At 36.9% G+C, this 25,765-nt stretch overlaps 2 long non-coding RNA genes across 2 annotated transcripts; one reads left to right on the top strand and one right to left on the bottom strand.

The window, feature by feature from the left end:
• The first annotated feature begins 271 nt into the window (after positions 1-271).
• LOC150035778 (uncharacterized) lies at positions 272-8,067 on the top strand. The gene is made up of 2 exons (XR_016530246.1): positions 272-3,221; positions 7,751-8,067. It is a non-coding gene; the product is annotated as an uncharacterized LOC150035778 (long non-coding RNA).
• Positions 8,068-8,854: 787 nt separating this feature from the next.
• Positions 8,855-10,642, bottom strand: LOC120080156 (uncharacterized). Its single transcript, XR_016530045.1, has 2 exons — positions 9,921-10,642; positions 8,855-9,834 (listed from the first exon to the last, which is right to left on the bottom strand). It is a non-coding gene; the product is annotated as an uncharacterized LOC120080156 (long non-coding RNA).
• Positions 10,643-25,765: the final 15,123 nt, after the last annotated feature.

Below are 25,765 nucleotides of genomic sequence, written 5' to 3' on the forward strand. Positions count from 1 at the left end.
ATACCTTTCATCTTTCATACACATTTAAAAATTTTGACCAAATTCAACTAGAAAAATGACTAAATTGTGAGGCTAAAATAAGCATAATTCAACTTACATAAAACTATTATCATTGATCACTTGCTCTTTTTTATAATATTCCTTTCTTCCTTTTGTTATTGGTTAATGTAATTCTTGTTCTTTTTTATCTCGTTATTGCTACTCAATGTGTTTAAAAGACAACTTAAAAAATGTGACGCCCAAGGAAAAAAAAAAGGAAAAAGAAAAAGAAAAAAGAATAATTAAATGGTTGGTTAATTTAGGAAAAAGAAGAGGGGTTTAGGGTTATAAAGGTGATGGGGTCCTCGGGCTGCGTGTAAAGGAAAAAAAAGGGTTTTCTTTTTTTTTTTTTTTTTCTTTTTCTTCTTCCTCCTCCTCCTCCAGCGCCCCCCCCCCCTCTGCAGTCGCCGTTCGAGCTTGCTCCTCCGCGCCAGTCGCGCTCTTCGCCGGTCGTTGTTCCATTCGTCGACAGGGTGCATAGCCGAAGCCGTCGTCAAGCGCACACCAGAAGGCATATCCGTCCGCTGCTCGCTGTTTGTTTTCGTCCCGTCCGCCGCTCGACCATTGATTCCGGTCGTTAGCTTCGACCGCCTCCATTCGCTCGACCGCGGGTCTCCAGCCCCGCAAGCGTTCCAGTCGCGCAGAGCTTCCTTTCCGCCTTTGTTCGTCCGCCGCATGTCAGTGTTTCGTCGTTAGCCAAAGCCCAACGCGCGTCAAAACGCTCACCTCGTTCGATTGCACACCAGAGCAGTTCGGTTGTCGCCGGGGTAAGTGTCGGTTCCCTTTTGGCAGCCCACTGTTTTTTGAGATTCTTGGGCCTAATTTGTGATTGGTTACAGAAACGTGGAAGTTCTCGAAGTTCTCGAGTGGAGTAAGGTCTCGTTTTGGGACAATGCGTTATCGGTTGCCCTAGGATGTTGTTAGGCCTGCTGAGATTTTATGTCATATGTGAAACTGTGATGAAATTTTATGTCATAGTTGGCTTATGTTGAAGCATGAATATAATGTGTTAAGGCCTGTGAGTTATGAGTAGACTGGGCCATGCACATCGCATGTATGAGCCTTCGGGCCCACAAAAAAGCAGTAAAAGAGTCAGTCATCCAAGAAAAACATCGTCACCAACATCGACATTAGGAGAATGGAAAGCATCGCCCTTTATGCCTATACCTATGCCTATGCCTTGTGCATTATGGTCCAATGGATAGACTAACAGATCACTGAGTGGGTCCAGTAGTGGGCTGCTTACTGAGTATATTTTTTTTTATACTCACCCTTTTCTTTCCGGTGCATGACAAGAGAGATCCGTGACCTGGCCATTAGGACGATTCACTACTTCCGCATGTAGTATTATGTTTTGAAATCTGGTTTAGGAGTTGGACATTTTTTTTCACTTTTATGCAAAATATGTCAATTTTATTATTTGACTATTTAATTTCATTCATTTGTTTTTAATAGGGTTTAGAGGTACCCCGAATAGTAAATTATTTTATTTTATTTTGCTTTAGGTTATTTATTATTATTTAATTATGTTTTCACATCTTTGCTCGTTTGATCATTGTTAAATAAAATCTTGGCTCTTTAATTTGATGATTTAAAAGAAATTGTACAATTAAACTTATGCATGCACGAAGTAGCGTCCTAGAATGTAGTAGGAAACTAGGGTCGTTACATTTGGTATCAGAGCCTAAGTTTTAGGTTCTGTAGACTGACTTACATCGTGAGTCTAATCTGTTCCTTATGGCCACAAACGGATCTTTCGTCATCGTCAGGTATGTTGTTTTAAAACCTTTAGGGAAATCTATATATATACATGAAATCCTACTTATGTGCTGTCGTTTGATGGTTTACCCTACTAGCATGTATTAAAGTTTTGTGTGTGGTCACCAAGTATGGCACCACGAACTAGAGGAAGGGGCAATCGAGGCAGGAAAGTAGTTAAGGATCGGGACCCCGACCTGTAAGAACCCGAGGTGCAGAGCCAAGAGGTGTGGGACCCGCCACCTTGGGAACGTTGAACTTCGACTGTGCCCCCACCAGGACCGTCGTCCTCAGAAATTCTAGTAGAATATACGGCTATGGCTGCAACTATTGGGAACGTCGTCATGCAGGCCGTGGTGGGACAGCTAAGGGGCATGGTGGCCGAGCAGATCGCCCAGCACGTACAGTCACAGCAGGCGCCATCCTCATCAGTCCCGTTACCACCAGTTCAGAATCAGGATAGGGCCACAAGTCGGACCGTGGCAGGCCCTTCGTTGGAAGCTGGATACCTACGGGATTTCAAGAAGTATGATCCCCCAACGTTTAACGGATCCCTGAAAGACCCTAATAATGCAGAATTGTGGTTGTCCACTATTGAGGGGCTTTTCCAGTACATGAGGTGTCCAGAGGAGCAGAAGCTACAGTGTGCCGCTTTCTTCTCATCGACAATGCCAAGCGCTGGTGGCGCTCGACTGAGAGAATGATAGAAGCCGGTGGAGGTCAAGCCATGTGGGATCAGTTCAAGGAGCGATTTTATGAGAAGTACTTCTCTGCTCATGTGAGGTACAACAAGCAAGCTGGGTTCATGAACTTAAAGTAGGGAACCATGACAGTGGAAAAGTATGAAGAGGAGTTTGACAAATTGTCTTGTTTTGCCCCTGACCTGGTGTCTACCAAAGCAAAGAGGGTTGGAAGGTTTGTGCAAAGACTCCGAGACGGGGTGCGAGGCATCGTGCAAGCCCTGAAGCCTCCCACATACGTCGCAGCCTTTTGAGCGGCAGCACGCGTGGGTTGTCCTTCAAGGATAGGGTTCCTAAAGTCCTTGACGGAGGAACCAACCCCCGGCCAGAAGAGGAAGGTTGAACAGAAAGCTCTGGGACCTCCGCAGAAGGTCCAGAGTACAAGCAGGTCAGTAGGGCATGCTCAACGACAGGCTACGACTTCAAGAAGAGTTTGGAGGGAAAGGTCGGTATGCAAGTCTTATGGGAAGCATCATTGGGGACGCTGTCTGATTGGCACAGGGACATGCTTCAGATGTAAGCAGATAGGGCATACGGCAAACCAATGCCCTAGTAGTGGTTTCGGAAGTGCGGGGGTCCAGCCCCCGAGTTTGTATCAGGGTAGTTCAAATCGACAACAGCAGCAGGGTCGGGTCTATGCCACCAGTCGTCGGGAAGCTGAGCACTCGGGAACAATGGTGACAGGTACGCTCCCAATCTTGGGGCACTATGCCTTGACATTGTTTGACTCTGGCTTGTCCCACGCTTTCATTTCTTTGTTGTTCGTAAAGCATTCCATGTTAGTTTTGGAGCCTTTGAGCTATGTTTTGTCAGTGTCTACACCGTCGGGAGAAATTATGATAGCCAGTGAAAAGATAAAAGCATGTCAGTTAGAAATAGCAAATCGCACCCTTGATGTGACTTTGATAGTATTAGACATGCGTGATTTCGATGTAATTTTGGGCATGGATTGGTTGGTTGTTAACCATGCTAGTATAGATTGTTCCCGTAAGGAGGTGAATTTTAACCCCCCTAGAGAAGCCAGCTTTAAGTTCAAAGGGGTCGGGACAGTAGTTTTGCCCAAGGTGATTTCAGCAGTTAAAGCCAAGAGATTGATTAGCCAAGGTGTCTGGAGTATCTTGGCTAGCGTAGTTAACACAAGGGAAACCGGGATTGCACTAACCTCTGAACCAGTTGTGAGAGATTGTCCCGATGTATTTCCAGAAGAACTTCCAGGATTGCCTCCACCAAGGGAGATTGATTTTACGATTGAACTGGAGTCAGACATTATTCCTATATCCAAAGCTCCGTACAGAATGGCTCCGGCAAAATTGAAAGAATCAAAGGTTCAATTGCAGGAATTACTTGATAAAGGGTTCATTCGACCCAGTGTTTCTCTGTAGGGTGCAACAGTATTGTTTGTGAAGAAAAAGGATGGGTCGTTACGTTTATGCATAGACTATAGGGAGTTGAATAAGGTGACCATTAAGAATAAGTACCCGCTTCCTAGAATTGATGACCTGTTTGACCAGCTACAGGGTGCTACCGTATTTTTCAAGATTGACCTACGGTCAGGTTACCATCAGCCGAGGATCAGAGACAGTGATATTCCGAAGACTGCATTCCAATCTAGATATGGGCATTACGAGTTCATTGTAATGTCTTTTGGTCTGACCAATGCTCCAACGGTATTCATGGATTTGATGAACCGGGTGTTCAAGGACTTCCTAGACGCCTTTGTAATTGTTTTTATTGATGACATTTTGGTATACTCCAAGACAGAGGCAGAACATGAGGAACATCTTAGGAAGGTTCTAGGAACACTGAGGGAAAACAAACTGTATGCAAAGTTTTCTAAGTGCGAGTTTTGGCTACGGAAGGTGTTCTTCCTTGGGCACGTGGCGTCGAAGGACGGGGTTTCAGTGGATCCAACTATGATTGAAGCCGTTACCAATCGGCCCCGTCCTACAACGGTCAGTAAGGTGCGTAGTTTCCTAGGTTTGGCTGGATACTATCGTAGTTTTGTAGAGAATTTCTCCAGCATGGCCATGCCATTGACCCAGCTAACCAGGAAGGGAGCTTCGTTTGTTTGGAGCAAAGCTTGTGAGGACGGTTTTCAGAACCTCAAGCAGAGGTTGGTTTCAGCCCCGGTTCTTACCGTACCAGATGGCTCCGGGAACTTCGTGATCTACAGTGATGCTTCTAAGAAGGGTTTGGGTTGTGTGCTTATGCAACATGGTAGGGTGGTCGCCTATGCCTCCCGCCAGTTGAAGAACCATGAGCGCAACTATCCTACCCACGACTTGGAATTGGCCACGGTAGTGTTTTCCTTGAAGATCTGGAGACACTACTTGTATGGGGAAAAGATCTAAGTGTTCATCAACCACAAAAGTTTGAAATATTTCTTCACCCAGAAAGAGTTAAACATGAGGCAGCGCAAGTGGCTCGAGTGAGTAAAGGATTGTGATTGCGAGATCCTCTACCACCCAGGTTAAGCGAATGTGGTAGCCGATGCCCACAGTCGAAAGGTAGCTCATTCGGCCGCCTTGATCACTAAGTAGGTTCGGTTGTGTAAATATCTGGAACGAGCAGAGATTGCGATGGCAGTGGGGGAAGTCACTTCACAGTTAGCCCAGTTGGTAGTGCAACCGACCTTGAGGCAGCAGATTATTGATGCACAGCAGGGTGATCCCGACTTGGTTCAAAAGTGTCGTCAGGTAGGTTCAGGTCAGGCAAGTGAATTTTCTGTGTTAGTGGACAAGGGTCTTTATTATCAGGGGTTGTGCATCCCAGTAGATGATGGCTTGAAAGGGAAGCTGTTGGCGGAAGCTCATAACTCTTCATTCTTGATGCACCCAGGTAGTACCAAAATGTACCAAGATGTGAAACGGTATTACTGGTGGCCCAATATGAAAAGGGAGATAGCTGAATATGTCAGTAGATGTTTAGTCTGTCAGCAGGTGAAGGCCCCGAGGCAGAAAATAGCAGGTTTGCTACAACCATTGGATATGCTAGAGTGGAAATGGGAGAGCGTGACCATGGATTTTATTACGGGGTTGCCCAGGATAGCGAAAGGTTTCTCGGTGATTTGGGTTGTGATAGACAGACTCACCAAGGTGACACATTTTATTCTAGGAAAGCCCACGTACACGGTGAGTAAGTGGGCTCAGTTGTACATGAAGGGGATAGTAAGGTTGCATGGTGTGCCAGTGTCAATTGTGTCCGACAGGGACCCTTGTTTCACCTCCAGTTTTTGGAAGAGTCTCCAGGCAGCTCTAGGGTCGTGTTTGAACTTCAGTACAGCGTTTCACCCTCAAACCGATGGGCAAATAGTACGTTTAAGTCAGATATTGGAGGACATGTTACGCGCGCGTGCGTTGGAATTCTTAGGGGGTTGGGACTCCCACTTACATTTGACAGAGTTTGATTATAATAACAGCTATCAGGCTACCATTGGCATGTCGCCGTTTGAAGCTCTTTATGGCAGAGGTTGCAGGTCTCCTGTTTGTTGGCGTGAGATTGGGGAGAGAAAACTGGTGGGTACTGAGTTAGTGGAGTTGACGAATGAAGCCATCCAGAAAATCAGGGCCAGAATGCTAGCAACACAAAGTAGACAGAAAAGTTCCGCGGATGTTAGGCGAAAAGATCTAGAGTTCGAAGCAGGTGACAAGGTGTTCCTGAAAGTGGCGCCGATGAAGGGTGTCCTGAGATTCGGGAAGAAGGGTAAGCTAAGTCCACGTTTTGTAGGGACATTCGAGATTTTGGAGTGGGTCGGCTCTGTGGCTTACCGTTTGCCCTTGCCACCGTCTCTCTCCGCAGTCCATAATGTATTTCATGTCTCCATATGAGGAAGTATTTAACAGACCCGTCTCATATGGTGGACTTTGAGCCCTTGCAACTAAATGAAAACTTGAGTTACGAGGAGAAGCCCGCGCAAATTGTGGCCAGGGAGGTGAAAGATTTGGGCAGCAAGGAGGTGCCACTGGTGAAGGTTCTGTAGCAGAATCATCAGTTTGAGGAAGCAACTTGGGAGCAAGAGGACGAGATGGGGGCACTGCATCCAGAGCTCTTCTAGGACTAGAACTTTCGAGGACGAAAGTTTATTAAAGGGGGGAAGAGTGTAAAACCCCAAGAAAAAAAAGGAAAAAGAAAAAGAAAAAGAAAAAAAATAATTAAATGGTTGGTTAATTTAGGAAAAAGAAGAGGGTTTTAGGGTTATAAAGGTGATAGGGTCCTCGGGCTACGTGCAAAGGAAAAAAAAGGTTTTTTTTTCCTTCTTCTTTTTCCTCCTCCAGCCCCCCCTCTCTTCTGCAGTCGTTGTTCGAGCTGGCTCCTCTACGCCGCCGTTCGTCCGCACCAGTCGCGCTCTTCGTCGGTCGTTGTAATGTCAGTTCCCTTTTGGCAGCCCACTGTCTTTTGAGATTCTTGGGCCTAATTTGTGATTAGTTACAGAAACGTGCGGCGGTGAAGGAAGTTCTCGAGTGGAGTAAGGTTTCGTTTTAGGACAGTGCGTTATCTTGAGGTAAGTGGTTTACTGTTGGTTGCCCTAGGATGTTGTTAGGCCTGCTGAGAAATTTTTATGTCATATGTGAAACTGTGATGAAATTTGTTATGGGTTTTTGTGCTGAATTTGATGTGTTGAATTTGAAGTATTCCTACTGTGATGAAGTTGGACGTAAGGATTAAGGGGATACTGTGATAAGGTGCATGGGTAAACTGAGGATAGTGGGCTAATGTTGAAGCATGAATATAATGTATTAAGGCCTGATGTCTGAGTATTGATGTATGAGTTATGAGTAGATTGTGAAATAGTTGATTGAAGTATGGGCAACAGTGTTAAAGTTTAATGCTGAGTTATGACCTTGATTGCATGCTTATGTTCGATTATGTACTACATGTTTGTAAGCTTATGTCCACATGAGATTTTAGTGACTATTAGTGTACCACTGGGTCATGCACATCGCATGTGTGAGCCTTTGGGCCCACATCCTCTGCTTATGTACGGTGTCCTTTTTGGGATCACCACTTGTATTTATGTCGTGACCTTTGTGTCACTACTTATGAAAGCGTGCCTTCGGGTTCGCCTCTTATGCCTATACCTATGCCTATGTCTATGATGCCTTGTGTATTATGGTCCAATGGATAGACTAACAGATCACTGAGTGGGCCCAGTAGTGGGCTGTTTACTGAGTATATTTTTTTTATACTCACCCTTTTCTTTTCCTATTTTTCAGGTAAGGGTAATGACAGACTGGGGCATGACAAGAGAGATTCATGACCTGGCCATTAGGACGATTCACTGCTTCTGCATATAGTATTATGTTCTGAAATCTGGTTTAGGAGTTAGGCGTTTCTTCACTTTTATGCAAAATATGCCAATTTTATTATTTTACTATTTAATTTCATTCATTTGTTTTTAAGTAGGGTTTAAGGGTACCCCGAATAGTAAATTATTTTATTTTATTTTGCTTTAGATTATTTATTATTATTTAATTATGTTTTCCCATCTTTGCTCGTTTGAGCATTGTTAAATAAAATCTTGACTCTTTAATTTGATGATTTAAAAGAAATTGTACGATTAAGCCTATGCATGCACGAAGTAGCTTCCTAGAATGTAGTAGGAAACTAAGGTGGTTACAAAAAATGTCAAAAAAAAGAGAAAAATTGATTTAGTGACAAAAGCCAGAGTCAAGTATCGAAAGACAATAGGGAGATTTCACAATTTTGTCCCATGGTTTAAAAATGTATTTGGTCTTCTAGGGGTCTATCAATCTACACAGATTAGAAGCCTGACATAAGATTTATACTATCATTCTCAAGATTAGAAATTCAATTCTCTCACTTCACATATTATTAAAAAAAAATTATCTACATTTACTATGGGCATAGCCTATGTGAGCTTGTAGTCCAATTCAATAGAACTAAAAGCACTAAATTGATACTTTACAAGTTTAAAAGATAAAAACTATTTTTGGAAAAATTTTTGCTCCCTGGTCTCAAATTTATACAATTTTTATCTTAAAGTTTTGAGTTTAATTTTAATTTAGTCTATATATTTTAAAACGTTGCAATTTTATTTTTAAAATTGAAATTTTATTTCAATTTAGTCCCTAACTTCTAAAATTTACACTGTTAACTCAATTGTCACTTAATACACACTTTTAATATTAAGTGTTAGTATTTATTATTAATTTAATAGAGTGATAATTAATCAAAGTCCACTATTTTTACATTACAATTAGAAGTAATTTTAAAATTTTATTTCTTAATTATGTTACATTTGTAACGACGCGACTTTTCTAATACTCACTAATAGGAAGTTACAACATGCATGCATAAATCTCAAATAAACCTTTTTACAATTTCAAAATGGAAAGAAACAAATTATTTATTACAAGAAATGAACAAACAAAATAATCCACTTGGTTTAAAGAACATAAAACACTTTCTCGGGGTCCCCCTAAAAACATAAGTTTAAAATTAAAAAATAATTAAAAACTCCAAATATTAGACTGCTAACAACTATAACACGAGAACATGAAAAAGAACACGTGCAGAAGCGTTTAGCTAGTCCCATTGACACGATCACAAATTATTATTGTCATTCGTTAGAGTATTTTGCCCTTACCTGGAAAATATATCATAATAAAGGATGAATATAAAATACTCAATAAGTAACCATACTGTTGGGGTCAGGCTATGCATACATATATGCAAATGCATATTGGTGGGACAAATATATTGTAATTCATCAAAGAAACATGAGACCATGAACACTTGGAAACATGAAAACATGGATGGTCATCTAGTGAACAATTAAACACATTCTAATACGTATCTGGTGGCTTGAAACCATAGAAACATGCTAGGAAACACGTCAGTCCCCGGAGCTAAACATGGTAGTGAGCCCAAGGATCACGATGCTGAACATGCTAATGAACCCGAAGGATCATGGTAACATGGTAGGGAACCCATCAGCTCTCGATAACATAATAGTGAACCCGAAAGATCACAAAAACTTGCTAGTGTTAGAAGGGAAATTGTCACCATTGAACATGAATCATAAAACATTTATCTAGGGTCCCACATCATAGTGATTAGAACATTTCCATGGTTCTGACATGAACATAACTGAATCATTTAACATACATCAAATTCTTGAGGTCTAATACATGCTTCTAAATTTGCTTATTTCCAACTAAAACTAAGGAACTAAAATGCCTGGCACGAAGGCATTCTAGTAGTAAAGGCACTTACCTCGGATATAAGCTCAAATATTTATCCTAGTCAACCACTTTATATAAATCTTGAATCAAACCTAAGACATCAGCCAAAAATCTAATTAAACTTTTAAGGCCTAGTTCCAACTCACAAATTTATCCCAAATGTCTCCAATTAACTTACCCAAATTGTTTCTTGATCCAAAACTACAAATTTTGATTGAGGACTTCAACCTAAACATAGACCATAAATAAAAATTATAAACTTAATTTACAACATCCTCATCATTCCAAGGGGCTTGAAATCCCAAATATTTACCAAAATCTTACCAAAAACAACCTTTAAAGGTGTTGGATAGCTCGAGCTTAACTCAATTTAAAGCATGAATATTGTGGGCAACATAAAATTAGACCTACATTAAATGGACATTCAAGATCAGGTCGAGAAGATCAACAAAACCCCTAAAACTTACCCAAAAAGAAATTTGAACAATCTTAATCTTGTCGGACACCACCTCAAAAGCCTCTAAAACTCCAATCCAAAGCTGACCAGTGAGGGGGGGTTCAACTTCGACGGCGCAACAAGAAGGGAATGCAACGATGCAACGATGTTCTCTTCTGTGTTGCATGCGTATGTATGAGATAGAGGGAGAAAGAGAGGGAGAGAAAGAGCGGCGGTACCCGGTGACTGGACGAAGACGACCTGACGACGAGCGTCGGCAGAGACAAACAGTAGTCGGAGGCACTGCCGTCGAACAGAAGGCGATGAGTGGTTGGATGCTTAAGAAGTTGACTGTTAAGAGAGAGTTTGAAGGGAATGAGTTCTTGCGTGTGAGGATTGATAGAGAGAGGGAGAATTGGGGCTGTGGGTTTTCACGGGTTTCTAGATAAAAAGACTTTTGATTCATTTTCTTTTTTTTGTCACACATACATATATATAAATTCCAAATTAATTTAAACTCTTAAATAGGGTTGGCAACAGGGCCTGGGCGGGGTGGAGGGACTCCTCATCCCCACCCCTACGGGGATATTTCCCCCATCCTCACCAATTGAAGACGGGGACGAGAATTCTCCATCGGGAAAACGGGTCCCCGCGAGGACCCATCCCCACTATATATATATATATATATATATAATAAATTAATTGGGGACAAGGACACAGCGGGGATACCCTCCCCGTCCCCGACCAAGGACCCCGTTATAATCCCGGGTCAAACTAGGGATTCCTCGCCCCGGTCGAGGGCAGGACCGGTGGGGATCCGACCTCGCAGGGATTTTTGCCAATTCTACTCTTAAATCCCAAATTCTAAATTATTCTCTTTTTCATTTTTAAATGCCAATTATTTTTTTAATCAAAATCACTCAGAATTCTAAATCTCTTTAAATTAATTATCTTCTCACATTATCTCAATTTTGGTTCCATTAACCAAAATTAAGAAAAATTATATTTAACTAAATTTGAGATAATTAATATAAAATCACATGACATTTTAGGATGTTACATTCTTTCGTCCTTAGGAACTTTCATCTTGAAAGTTCTAATCCTGAAAGAACTCTAGACACGATGTTCTCAACTCATCTTCTCGTTCCCATAATGCTTTGTCGAGCTGATAATTCTACCATATAACCTTTACTAGTCTTACCTCCTAATTGTGCAAAACTTTCACTCCCTTTGCAAGAATTTGCTTAGGTTTTTCCTTATAACTCAAGTTCTTATTCAACTGTAAGAGCTCAAAATCCACCACATGAGATGAATCTGTCATATACTTTCTTAACATAGAGACAAGAAAAACATGATGAACTGTAGAAAGAGGTGATGACCAAGTTAAACGATACATCACTAGGACAACTCGCTCTAAAATCCCAAATGGCCTAATAAAACGTGAACTTAGCTTCCCCTTCCTTCCAAAACTTAGAACATCTTTCACAGGTGCTACTTTTAAGAACATCTTATCATGTACATGAAACTCTCACCCCCTTCTTCTCGTATCAACATAACTTTTCTGTCCGTCCTATGTTGTTTGCATCCTTGCTCTAATCTTCCAAATAACCTCATTGATAGCCTATACTAATTTAGACCCAAAAACTTTCGAATCTCCAACCTCAGCCAATAAACAAGAGACTACAACTCTTTCCCATACCAAGCCTCAAAGGCGTCATGCCTATAGTAGCCTGGTAACAATTATTATAGTGAACTCTATGAGATGCAAATGGGAGTCCCAACTTTTTGCAAATATAACGTGCAAGCGTGTAACATGTCCTCTAGTGTTTGATTCAAATGCTCGGTTTGACCATCGGTCTATGGGTGAAAAGCTTTACTAAAATCTAACTGAGCACCTAATGCTGATTGGAGACTCCTCCACAAACTAGATGTAGGGTCACTATTTGACATAACTAAAACTGGTACCTGATGAAGTGTGACAACCTAGTACATATAGAACTATGAATTTTAAGACGCTAAAAATTAATAGTACTTTAACACATTTACTCTGAGAACTGTCGTGAGCTTAAGAAGTTATATTCAATTAAAACATGTATCTAAACTGCTTGAACTGGCACAGAGAAATCTCCATACATGGAGCTGAGTAACTGGCCACACTAGATAGAGCGTAATCCCAAGATGCATAGCATAGAAAGTTCGGCCAACTGGAAACTACTTCTATTATTTGAGCGTTAATTGTGATGCCCTTCTTAGCAACTACATGCGTGAGAAACAACTTTGTCTGACTAAGTCTCATATTCATTAGAAACTCGACCTAAACATTTCTACTACCAAGGGTTGTAAAACTTACCTGAAATAATTCTCATGTTACTCTTTATTCCTAGAACCATAACATCTCATTGTTTAAACCCTACCACGAAAGAATTTAAAAGATCTTTCTAAAAACGAGGTTCTTGAAGTCCTGGATATTATAAAGTATGGTCAATCTAAAACACATCACTGTAACCTTATAATAACTATAATTAATCCCTGAAGATAGTTTTTTTTTTTAAGATACAAACCTTCTTGATTTGTAAATCTATCTTAAGAATGTCCATATTCCTTAGAGTTAATTAGCTCATTGTCAATACAAGAGAAAACATATCATCTTGTAGTGCCCTAAGCCTAGGATTCAGACCAAGACTTAAAATCCAAATTCAGCAACTGGTGGCCCCGACGTTCCCCTGCATCCTCTATGACTTGTCTACACTACCATACTAAACTCTTAAAAGTTGATACATAAATGCATGGATTCCATTTCCCTTCTTGACAAATCAAACTAATGTGTTCAGAGGCACAATATTAAGGCATAACAAGAACTTTGGTGAATAATTCATGTTTCTATGACTTGAGCTATTTCATCCCATCTATAACGATTTCTTACTATCAGCTCAAGCTTTACTCTCAAGTCCACCTTTTGTACTAGTGATGATCTTAGAAAATCTAACTTTCTTACTTTTACAAATATATAACTTTCTACCTTCTTCAAACTAGATTATTTTCCTCTTTCAACTAAATTAATGACTTCAATATTTTCTATATAATGTGTTCCCAAAATTAAAATCTCCCAATCCTTGTTAACACTTTCAATTATGTACCTTTAGGCTAATAAAACCTCATCCCATGTCAATAGTTTCAAAACAACCATTGCTACTAACAACTTCACCTTAATTATATCTCTTTAACCTTTTATTTTGGAAAAGACTTTCATGTTGAAATTGAGTTTCACAACTAACATTTTACACAATTTCCTCCAACTATACATAGTAAAGTCCAAAGTTCCAAATGGTAAGGAGATATCTTCCTTTACACGAAAGCTTACACCTTGTAATCACTCATATGATGTCTTAGCATCCAAACCAAACTTAAAGTATTGAGAGTCTTGAATACATTAATTTCCTTTATCTTTCCAAAATATTAAAACCTTTCTTAGATATTTTTATTTTTCTCACACTTATCTTTGTTAAGGCCGATAAATTGAAGGTACACTTTTCACTTTTCAAGTGAAAATAATCTCAATACCAAGAAATATGACCATTTATAACCCCTTCAAAATCTACAATTTAATTCCAAATTTGAAACTTTAGGAGGATACTCTCTACAATACCTTCAATTGGTATCAGAGAATCATTTAAGCATTCAATTTGGTTTAATTTTAGTTTGGTGGGTGTTTTTCATGAGATATATGAAAATGGTGAACTGATATGATTTTCTGAGTTCTGGCATTTAATATCTCTTTCATTCCTTGATTAAATTTGTAATTGGCTCTTGTTTAATGAGCTTATATATGTGCTCAAGAGTCTGTAATTTATTTTGGATCATTAGAGTTGAAATTAAGTTGTAATTGAAGAAACATATGAAGAAGGTCGAGCTGCAGATTCCAGTTCTTCAGCATCTGCTCAAATCTCGTTGATCAAGTTTCAATCGAGATTTCCATAATTCAAGCGAGAGCGAGATTTTACAAGCGAGATTTCGTTTTGAGCGAGATGTTGATGGAAATTCAAGCGAGATTCTAATAGAATTTGCGAGCGAGATTTCAAGTTCAAACGAGATTTTGAATCGATTTTGAGCGAGATTTCTAGTTCGAGCGAGAGATCGAGTTCGAGTTCGAGCGAGGTTTTGAATTGAGTTCGAGTGAGATTTCGAGCATGGAGTGAGAGATCAAGTTTGAAGTAGGATTTTTTAATCAGTTTTCAGCAAGAGATTGAGTTGGAGCGAGATTTTGAGTATGGAGTGAGAGATTGAGTTTGAAGCGAGATTCTTGAATCAGTTTTCAGCGAGAGATTGAGTTGGAGCGAGATTTCAATGGACCAAGCGAGAGATGAACCGAGCGACAACAGAACTAGCAAAAGTAGCCGGTTTGATCGGTTCGGCCTTAAAAGGATTTTGGCTGGTCAGGTTCAGGCAATTCTGGTCCGGTTCAAACTGTTTGGGTTCGGTTTGGAGCAGTTCGAGCAGTTCGGAAGCAGTTTGGAGCTGTTTCTTACAGTTCCTGTAATTTTTAGGCTTTTGTTTGCTTGTTTATGCCAAAACTGAAACCATATCAGTATGTGTTTAATTATTTATACATGTGATGTATGTTATAATTAAATAAATCTTGTATGTGCATGCAGTATGCCATGTAGATTTAAAAACCCACCATAGAAAGCATGTTACATGTATTGAAAGTATGTTATAAAGTGTTATAATATATAGTATGCATGTTCGGATTCTTTTTATTTAATAGAATTGTTATATTAAATATTGAATGCATTTGATGTCTGTTGTGGATGTTTAACATGTCTAAAATTTTGTAAGTTGTTATAAAATTAGATTAGACATTTAAAATCCATAACAAAGAACAGTTGCATGCTCACGTAAATTAACCACTCATTTTTATAGTTAAAATAGGTCGTTAAACTTATAAAACTTGGGTTACAAACTCAACTGATATATAATCCTGTCGAAGACTGGAGGTATTTAAGTTGACGGTCTACGGAACACCTTCTACCTGGAGATTATGGCTAAGCAATGCATGAGCGATGTGATTAGAACATTCTCATGGTTCTAACGTGCTTATAATGAATCATTGAACATACATTAAATTCCTGAGGTCTAATACATGCTTCTGAATTTACTTATTTCCAACTAAAAAATGAGGAATTAAAATTATCACGCTCCCTCCCAGGCTATCCTCTTAATCTGAAAGGAGATATGAAGATAGTAGATGCCAATCCTCCTATGACGTCTATTGCCTATCTAGTACTTGTAGCCTGTGTCCTCACACTTGTTTTAACCTAATAAACAGTTTATAACATAACATCACAACATACATACATTCTCGACATCAGCCTTGAAGGCATTTTAGAACATCAGCATAATCCAGTAGTGCTTAAATAATTACATATTTACAACCAAGGTAACTTCTCACCATATTACACACGATGGCATCTACAACTTAGGGTTCTACCCTTCCCAACTCATGATCATAAGTTCCAAAAACTTAACAAAGACATGACAAATGTTGGATTTAGTGTCCTAAATCTCGTATATCTTATAGTATGTATTTTGAAAAAACAAATTATCTATTTAATAAAATAAGAGGTATTTTATTTGACATTCAAATTGCATTAATTCAATCCAATAAACTAATATCCAAGGTTATGTGATGTAACTTGAACAGTATGTGGTAGATATACAAGTAGTTCATGTTCAAGTTATAACCTAAAAGATCTGCAGTAAATGGATAAGGTTAGGTGCCTTATCCTGGTAATGTTGTGAATACGACCCACTTTGTAATTGTTACATGAGTTGTAAATGTTACAGAAAATATGAGCCATATTGTTCTTGTGGAGACATGTGAGTGGGGGTAACCTATATAAAGCGTTTATACAAGACCAGACAATGAAATGATTGGTTTCTCTTTATAATATTATTTCATTAGAATGACCATAGGTGACTTGACCTTAATTCTGAATGAGTTGCAGACTCTTGTGTATGAGGGCAATTCTTTAATCTGTATGGGTGAGAGTAGCAGTGTTAGCCGACTTAACAAGCCTACCATTTTGAGGATTTGTTCGATTAAAGAGCTAGGAACACACCTAACAAAAAGGAATTCACTCATTCTTGATCATAGAGAAATTAGATAAATTGCTCTTTTAACAGCTGATTCCGGATCTTGAACAATGAGACCTCAACTTCTCACTGGTCCGAGAAGTGTTAGTTTATAGTTGGACTATAAACTAATTGTTCATTAGATGAATCAGTGGTACTTAAAGAGTTAGGTGTAACTATAGGGGTAAAACGGTATTTTGACCCAACTATAATTATGAGCAATTTGGGAAGGGTCAACTCACTGTTGATTGGTCATATCTATGGACACAAATACATCTACGAAGAGTGCAGCTTTCGATCTTTAGTGGAGTGATCTATAGTTAATGAATATTGACTGATTTAATTAAATTAATCTCATATCATTGAAACTTCTAATTTGTAGGTCCATAAGGTCCCATTGTGAGCTCGTTAAGGATGGTAAAAAGATTGATTTGAATGGTTCAAATTAATTAAATAAATTTTATATTAATATGATTAATATAAAGTATAGTGAATTATGATAGACATTATCTATAATCCAAACTATATTATGAGAGATGTATTTGAATGAGATTCAAATATTAGATTTATACGAATTGGATTCATAAAGAGATATATGATATTTGTATGTTACTTAATCAATTAACTTTATATTAAAATTGATTTAGTATATAGTTATTTAATTTTTATGCTAATTAATTAAATAATGGTTAATTAGTTAATTAGCTAAAAGGAAGAAATTGGAAAAGCTTTGAGAAGGGGTTACCCTTTCTCCTTATAAATATACTATTATAACATTTTTTAAGGTAAGGTTTGTTTTTGTGAAAAATGACCTAGCCTCCACCCTTCCTTTCTAATATCTCTTCTTCAAAAAGAATTTCTCTCTTAAAAAAATCCTCAATCAAAAGGTCCTGGAGCCCACACTTCCAATCCTTGTTTATTCCAAGAGAATAACAAAGTAGCCTTAAAGGTGGTGTTCTTGTTGAGAAGCTTGAGATTATTTGTGGCCTTTGGAGGGAAAAACGTGAAGAAGGAAAAGAATCCACAAGGGTGAGTTCATTTCTTCCTTTCTTCTTCATTGAAAGTATGTTTAGGTCCTTTTGTAAGTTTATCCTTTAAATATTTCCAAGAGTTCATTGATTTTAGTTTCTCACAATTTTTTCTTTAAATTGTAAGGCGACCACACATTTTTGGGGGAATTGGATTCCCTTCAACTAAGACCTAGGTAGATGTCAAGTCTTTCAAAATCCTACTAATTAGTGGTAGACTGGCAGCTGTAAGTTAGACTCCAGGTAATCGACCACTACCTGGTAAGTAAACATTTTGAAAGGGTGAGCTAAAATTGCCCAGTGAGTAACTAACTTTTGAAACTTATTACATAAACATAAATATGGTAAATAAACAAGGAACAACTAGTGAACATAAATGCTTTCGTAGTTTCAGGGTTAAGAAATCAAACTTAGTTAAAGCATAGAAACTTTGCATTTTAAATCATAACATTAACATACTGGAAATCCTAAAATCATATCATCGCTTGGCTAATCTCATGAGAAACACCTATATAGACATAATGTATGCCCTGGATAGCTTCATCTCCTTGAGTATCAAAGGACCCGGATAACTTCATCTTCTTGAGTATCGAGTTTCAACACCAGAGTACTGAAAGCATGATTTATTGTAAACATATATAGTGCTTTAATATTTTAGCATTCCTTAGAAAACTTGGCTTCCAAGTAGGTAAACATGGCATAAAAGTGCATAATACAATTAGGAATGCTTTTATGAATCAAAACATACTTAAAATATTGCGTAAGAACATGATTCATAAACTTTTCTTGGAAATCATTCATGTTGGAAACATGCTTTGAAAACCTTAGAGCGGACCATGCGTGGAAAGTTTTGCTTTTAGAGCGGACCATGCGTCCAACATACTTTCGTTGCAGTATGCGTTGAAAACAACTTAAAGATAGCATACTTAAAACTCACATGTTCAACCTAAATTATGCTTTGAAATAATCATGCTTAGAAAAAAATTTAGGTAAAACATTCAATACACATGCATTAAAACCTAATCACGGAGAACATTTGAAAAACTTTGTCAATCACTGTTACTTGCTAGCTCCTAAGGATTTATAAGCCTTCTCAATTTTCGTTTGGCTTGTCACATAAATACATACCCTTGGTGAATAACATTGGCTCCCTTTTGAGTTTTACTTACTTTAACTAACTTAACCTTTTAGGCCTTCTTTTTTCTTAATCTAAATTTATCTCTAATTCCCCTTTTTGAGTCCACATTTAAATATTAATTAGCTTAACATGCTTAACATTCCTTAAGGACTTCACTTACCAACACTTAGACTTCAAGACTATTGCAATGGCAAGCCCTTAGTAACTTAGGCACACCACACGGCCTGGTGAACGTAGAGCACACACACACTATCACTCGAGGTAGGTGATGAGACACGCACACGATACTGTAGGCGCGTGCACGGTCTCCCGCTCACTGACCTATGCGTTAGGTGTTGAGGTATGCATTGAGCTTTGTTCTTTATGCGTTGAGCGTTACACGGACACTAGCGTTGGGTGCTTCTTTTGCCGTACAACCCAACCTCGCACACACCCAAGCAACCTTGTCTTGGCTAATGTGCGCACACACTCGCCGGCACCAAAGCATGCCCATCCTCCCCACCTCAGTGAGCTACATGCTTGTTCAACCGATGCAGCTGCCTGCTTGTTCTTCAACATCAATTTTCAATTTTAACTTTCAAAACTTATAACTCATAATCCATTCATCAAAACACAAAACTTCCTTCTATGAACTTCTTACATAACCTCTTAATTATCTTACCTCAAATTTTGAATTCAAATTCCTCCTAAAGAGCTCAAAATCTGAAATCCTAGGGTAAATCTAGAATTCAAATCAACCTTCAATTTCTTCAAGATGTCTTCATCAATTCATGAGAATTTCTTCACAGCAGCCCTAGAGCATCAAGTAGACTAATGAAGTTTCCTTTTGGCTGAAGAAATTCCTTCTTTGCACGAGAGAATTAACCAAACTGATTCATTCTTTATAAGTCTTTTTATACTCCCTCTTGCATGCCAACTTTGTCTAAATAATTGTCAGCTCGTGCCATTAAGTTTAATTCTTTACCTCTAATCATGTCCCTTTGCCCGCCAACTATACTTAGGAAAATAAAATTTCCTCAACACTCAAACACATAGGAGATCATGCTCCTTACCGATGCAAGTCCTTCCCACCACTACTTCACCGCACGCACAACAACCTCTACAGCATCTGGCCTTGAATGCTCAATAACACCTTCAATCGCTTATGCCAAGTAGCCTATTAGCATATATTCTTGGGCGCTCGACCACATGCTTGGTCGCCTATCTCACATAAATTAATCTCTAATGAGGGCAGCACAAGGCTCATGCTAGGCTACCTGCTTAGACTAATGCTTTAAGCAACAAACACAATAACCTCTATAACTTGAACTAAGGCCTCTTTAGCGCATCCTTCAAAGTACAAGCTCTTCCATGCCTAACCTTTCCCCTTTTAACACTCTTCAAGAACTTACTAAGTATTGGAACTCTTCCCTTTCACCTGAGATCTCCCTTCTACTACACTTAAAATATTTTCCAATCCTAAACTTAATTAATTCAATTTGAAGGCTTATTCACCTAGAAACCCTTCTCCTTTTTAACCTATCCACTAACGTCAAATCTTAACAAATTGAACAAACTCATTTAACAAGCTTTAAAACAATAAACATCATGGTAACTTCTCAAGCATAAAAATTTAGGAAAACAAGTTATAGGTTTACAAAAATGGCCAACACAAAGGTGTTCCAATAGTAAAGCCACTTACCTCGGATATAAGCTTAAATATTGATCATAGTCAATCAGTTTGTCTAAATCTTGAACCAAACCTAAGACATGAGCCAAAAATCTAATTAAACTTTTAGGGCCTAATTCAAAATCACAAGTTTATCTCAAACATTTCCAATTAACTAACCCAAACTACAGCATGATCCAAAACTATCTCAAATTTCGATTAAGAACTTCAATCTAAACATAGACCATAAATAAGAATTATAAACTTAATTTATAGCATCTTCATCATTCCAAACGGCTCTGAAATCCCAAACACTTGCCAAAATATTACCAAAAACAACCTTTAAAATTCCTCCAAAACTCAAATCTAAAGCATAAATATTGTGGGCAACATAAAATTAGACCAACATTCAATGGGCATTCAAGATCAGCTCGAGAAAGATCAACAAAACCCCTAAAACTTACCCAAAAAGAATGTCGAACAACATCTTAAAAGTCTCTAAAACTCCAATTACACTGGGTTCAATTTCCGACACAATGCAGAGGAAATGCAAGGATGCAACGACGTTATCTTCTGTGTTGCGTGCGTATGTGTGTGAGAGAGAGAGCGGCAATATTCGACAATTGGACGAAGGTGGCCCGACAACGAGTGCTAATGGAGACAAACGGCGGTCGGTGGCAATGTCGATCGAACGGAACACGGTGGGTGGGTGGATGCTTGCGGTAGCTAAATATTAAGAGAGAGTTTAAAGGGAGTGAGTTCTTGTGTGTGAACTTTTAGAGAGAGGGAGAATTGGGGCTGGGGTTTGCATGGGTTTCTAGGTAGAGATGTCCATTCTCTCTACAAGGCTGGGGCCTCTTGGGGAACCGCCTCAGAACGAGGTGGGAAATCCCCGATCGGACGAGGAATAGGGAGAATTTTCTCCCCAACCCTGACCTCGTCCCGATTTCCCGTCCCGCCGCGCTCCACCCCGATGAGTATAACACATATTTACATATAATAATAATAATACAAAATGTGAGTTTATATATATTATAAGGGTGTTTTTAAATATAGAAAAATGAATCAAAATATTTACAAAATATAACAAAATTTTAGAACTATCAATGATAGATGCTGATAGACACTGATAGAATATCAACGTCTATTATTGATAGTTCTAAAATGTTGCTATATATTGTAAATATATTAAATAGTTTTACTATTTGAAATAATTTTCCTATATTATAAAGTTATTTCTTTATTATTTACTTTACAAAAATCATAGCTAGAACATTTCCATCCCAACTTTTTCATATTTTATTACATTTTAAAAATGTTTTAATATTCAAAATCTTATTTTTAAGATCATGAATGTAATAAAAAGAGAGAGAGAACTATTCTTAGAAATGAAGAAACTTTTTTCCATTTTATTATATTTGTAAATAAATTAGCCAATTTGCTATATATGAAAACAATCTCATAAAATATATTATTTTTATTAGAACATTTTGTAGTGTTTTCTTTGAAAAAAAAATTATTGGAAATAACTCATTTAATATACAAATTCTTATCTTGTTGAAAATAAATTTAATTTTTTTAAAAATAGAAAAATTATATAAAAAATAAGCGAGAATTTTTTTTCTCCGTGGGAACCCGATCCCTGCGAATTCTCTATGGAAATACCTACCCCAATCCTCGTAGGAATTTTTTGGGGACGGGGATTGAAATAGGGGTTAGGGATGGGGATGGGAAGGCTTCCCCGTCTTTGCCCCGTGACATCTCTATTTCTAAATAAAAGAACTTTTGATTTTTTTTTTTTTTTTTGTCACACACATATAAATTCCAAATGAATTTGAACTCTTAAATCCCAAATTTCAAATTATTCTCTTTTTCTTTTTTAAATTTCAAATATTTTCATCAAAATCACTCCAAAAATTCCAAATCTCTTTAAATTAATTATCTTCTCACATTGATCTAAATTTTGGTGTCATAAACCAAATTAAGGAAAATTAAAATCAACTAAATTGAGATAATTAATTAAAATCACTTAAAATTTTGGGTTGTTACAAAGTTAAATAATAGACATTATCCATAAAAAAAAAAAAAAAAAAAAAATTAGACATTAACGTAAAAAATTGAAGTGAATACTTAAGCTCTGTTTGATAAGGTTTTTTATTTTTAATTTTTGAAAATTATGTCTACAAATACCATTTCCACCTCTAGGTTTCTTGTTTTGTTATTTACTTTCTACCTATATTTTTAAAAATTAAGCCAAAATTTTGAAACTACAAAAAAGTAGTTTTTAAAATTTTGTTTTTGTTTCTAGATTTTGTATAAGAATTCGATTCTTGTATTAAGAAAAATGCAAATCATGGTAAGAAAATGAAAGAATGTAGACTTTGTTAGCTTTAGGGCTTCAATCAAACCAAATATTTTGATGATAACAAACTCAGATTTTTTGTACTAACATTTTCAGTGTTTTAGAGTCACTATCTTGTAGAGCTCGGAAAGACGATTTCAACGCAATTTGAATCGCTCAAATCGGAGTTCAAACGAGAAAGTTATAAGCAAAAGAAGATTGGAGAGGAAATCCAACGTGGCAGTAACACGTGGCACATTGCTGACGTGGCATCCGACGTGGCACACAAACAGTCAATATTGATGATGTGGCAGATGAAGTGATGCTCCAACCGGTAATTTTTTGTTGACACGGTGATGATGTGGCACATGATGCGGCAGTAACGTGGCGACCGTGGAGAATGAGATAATGACAAGTGGCAGTCACCCAGCTTCGTGCGCGCGTGCGCCGCACGTGCCTGTGGTTTCTTCACAGAATGCGGCACGTGACGCTCAATCTTCTCCCCTGTGCATGTGGTGCTCATATCATCCGACTATTTTTTATTTTTATTTTTATTTTCTTATTTTCCTTTAATTTCCTGATCCAATTTTCTCCAAATTCTCACCAAATTTCCAGCCTTTTCAAATTTGATTTCCTTCTTAAATTTTCATCATTCGAATCCTTTTTATTCTCCAAATCTCAATAATTCCAATCTTTCAAAATTCCTTTTCAAATCCTTTCCTTTTCTATTTTTATTCAATCTCCACCATTCATTTGCAATCATATCCAATGGCCAAAATTTATCTTTCTTGCCTATAAATTCGACTTGATTTTACTCTTCATATACACACACCAAAAGCTATCAAGTCTTAAGCTCTCAATTCTAAATTGGCCTAGAGTTATTTTTGTGAGTTTTTTTTTTTGAGTGCTCAACTTGTGTATTTAGCCTTCAAGAGGTAATATTGTGAGGTTTTCTTTTAATTTTTGGGAACTGTATTAAGGTATGGGTACACCTTGGGTTGTGAGAAAAAGAAATTGGTTTGATCCTGAAGATCTTGGGTTTCTCTTTAGTCTAGGAAAAAGAGGGTCGTGTGTCGATTTGGTCCTCACCTGCAAGAGGATCACTCAGTGAAATACCCAAGAAGGAGTCTTAGAGGATGGAGTAGGCAATTTGCCGAATCACTATAATTCCCGGTGTTTTCTCTTCCTCTCTCTGTTATTTCTTGTTTTCAAATTTTTTGCTTCTTGTCTTAGTTATTTTTTTAATCTTTCTAAATTACATGATTTAATTTTTAGTGTGTTATTTAAATTTATCCTTGATTAAATTGTCTTTAAATTTGAAGTTATCATAACTTGCATGATTTAAGTTTTGTCTTGCATGAATTTTCTTTAATCAAATTAATGGGTTAATTTTATTGAGCATTGTTTGAAGATAAAATTATTTTTTTTAAAAAAATTGGTAGTCAACCCTATTCACCCCCTCTAATGTTGTCTTTAGATCCTACAGACTTAAGTTTCAAAAATCAAAAACAAAAAAACACAATGGTTATCAAATGAGACCTGAATAAAAAAAAAAAAAAAAATTGATGTTTAAGTAAAAATCTTAAAACTTTGGACCAAATTGAAACAAAACTCAAATGTATTTTGTAACCTATTGACTAAATAAAACCTAGACCAAAAAAGTAATTTTTTTCGTTTACTAGTTGAGACTACGCGTTGCACCTATTTCATAATGTTGAAAATAGAATGTGCACGTATAAGTTGAAATAAGAACTTTATACTTGATAATCATTTTTTTATGTTTATTTTTAAAAGAAAAAAGAATCATATTACTCAAAATAATTTTAAATTAATATTATTATTACAAACTTTTTTATGAAGTAATCGAATTGAATTTTTGATTTCTTAATTTAAATCTTTGATAGTAAAAGAACAAACAAAATAGTAATGTTTTGCATTAATAGTAAGAAAATGTTAATCACTTTTATTAGAAATAAAAATTTATTTCTAATATATTTATAAATTCTATTTAACTTATTTTTAAAAAAAACTATTTTTTTTTAAATATTCAATCTAAATCTCAATCCAAAATGCAATTCACGTTAAATGAAAAAAAAAAAAAAAAAAAAAAAAAGGGAAAAAGATAACACAACGTAAACAATTTTTTTTTTTTAAAAAATGAAAGTGATACCTATCTACCTCTAGTTCTAAAAAAGCAACAAATAAAACAAAATAAAAAAGCTTTGAAAAAGAAGAGTACTTGAAGTAAAAAAAAAAAAAAAAAAAATTCAAGGGATGTCTAGGAACTTTAAAAATCATAATAATAAATAAAAATAAAAATAAATATTAAAGAATAAGGGAAGAAACACAAAAATATGTGGCAACAGTGCTTTAAGAAATTTATTTAACAAAAAAAAACCCTATAAAATTACGTTGAAAATCAGGGAGAGCGTGTTAATAAAATTAAAACTAAAACGAAGGAAAAAAAAAACAAGAAGAAGAACATGAAAAGACATGAGAATATTTAGGTCTCCTAATTAGATTTTTTTAAAAAATATTTTTAAATAGATATTACAAATAAAATGTGATTTTTTTAAAAAGATCCTTTATTTAACTAGATATTTTTAAAAAATATATTTAAACTAGATATTAGTTAGGATTTTTTTAAAATAATGTTATTTTAATATATATTGACAAAAGTGGGGTAGGATTGAAAGTATTATAAAAAATAGGTTTTTAAATCGTGTACCCGGTACACAATTAGCCCTAAATCGTGTATCTGATACACGATTTTCTGTTGATCTGGTACGCACAGTTTGCCGTGGCAGTCCTGCAGCGTTGACTGAGGTAATCGTGTACCCATTACCTTAAGTCGTGTACCGGGTACACGATTCCCTTCTCCATTAAACCACCGCGAGTCTTCTTCTTCCTCCATCCGAAAGCCTTCTGCCTCCTCTTTTCTTCTGTCTTCCCCGTCCAAAAATCTCCTCTGTTCGTCCATCCGAACAAATTATCCAAAAATATCCTCCCTTAAGTCGTGTGCCTCCATTTAACCGGTCGTCCAACCGTTCGCCCGAAAGCTTCTCCTCTCTTTGATTGTACTAAAAAAATTTCCCTACGTTGTTTTCGAATATATAATCTTCATATATATATATATATATTATGCTACTTATATTGTTTGTATTTGGGTTGAACTTAATATATAGTTTATGGATCCATGATTTATTTGTTGGGTTAAATCTAGAAATATATGTATATTTGTTGGGTTATTTTGTCTAATGTAGTTCATGAACTTAGAAATTAGATTTTGGTTGTGCTGAT

The sequence above is a fragment of the Benincasa hispida genome, chromosome 6, assembly GCF_027475165.1.
Source record: "Benincasa hispida cultivar pf3 chromosome 6, pf3_genome.v1.1, whole genome shotgun sequence".
NCBI classification, from domain to species: Eukaryota; Viridiplantae; Streptophyta; class Magnoliopsida; order Cucurbitales; family Cucurbitaceae; genus Benincasa; species Benincasa hispida.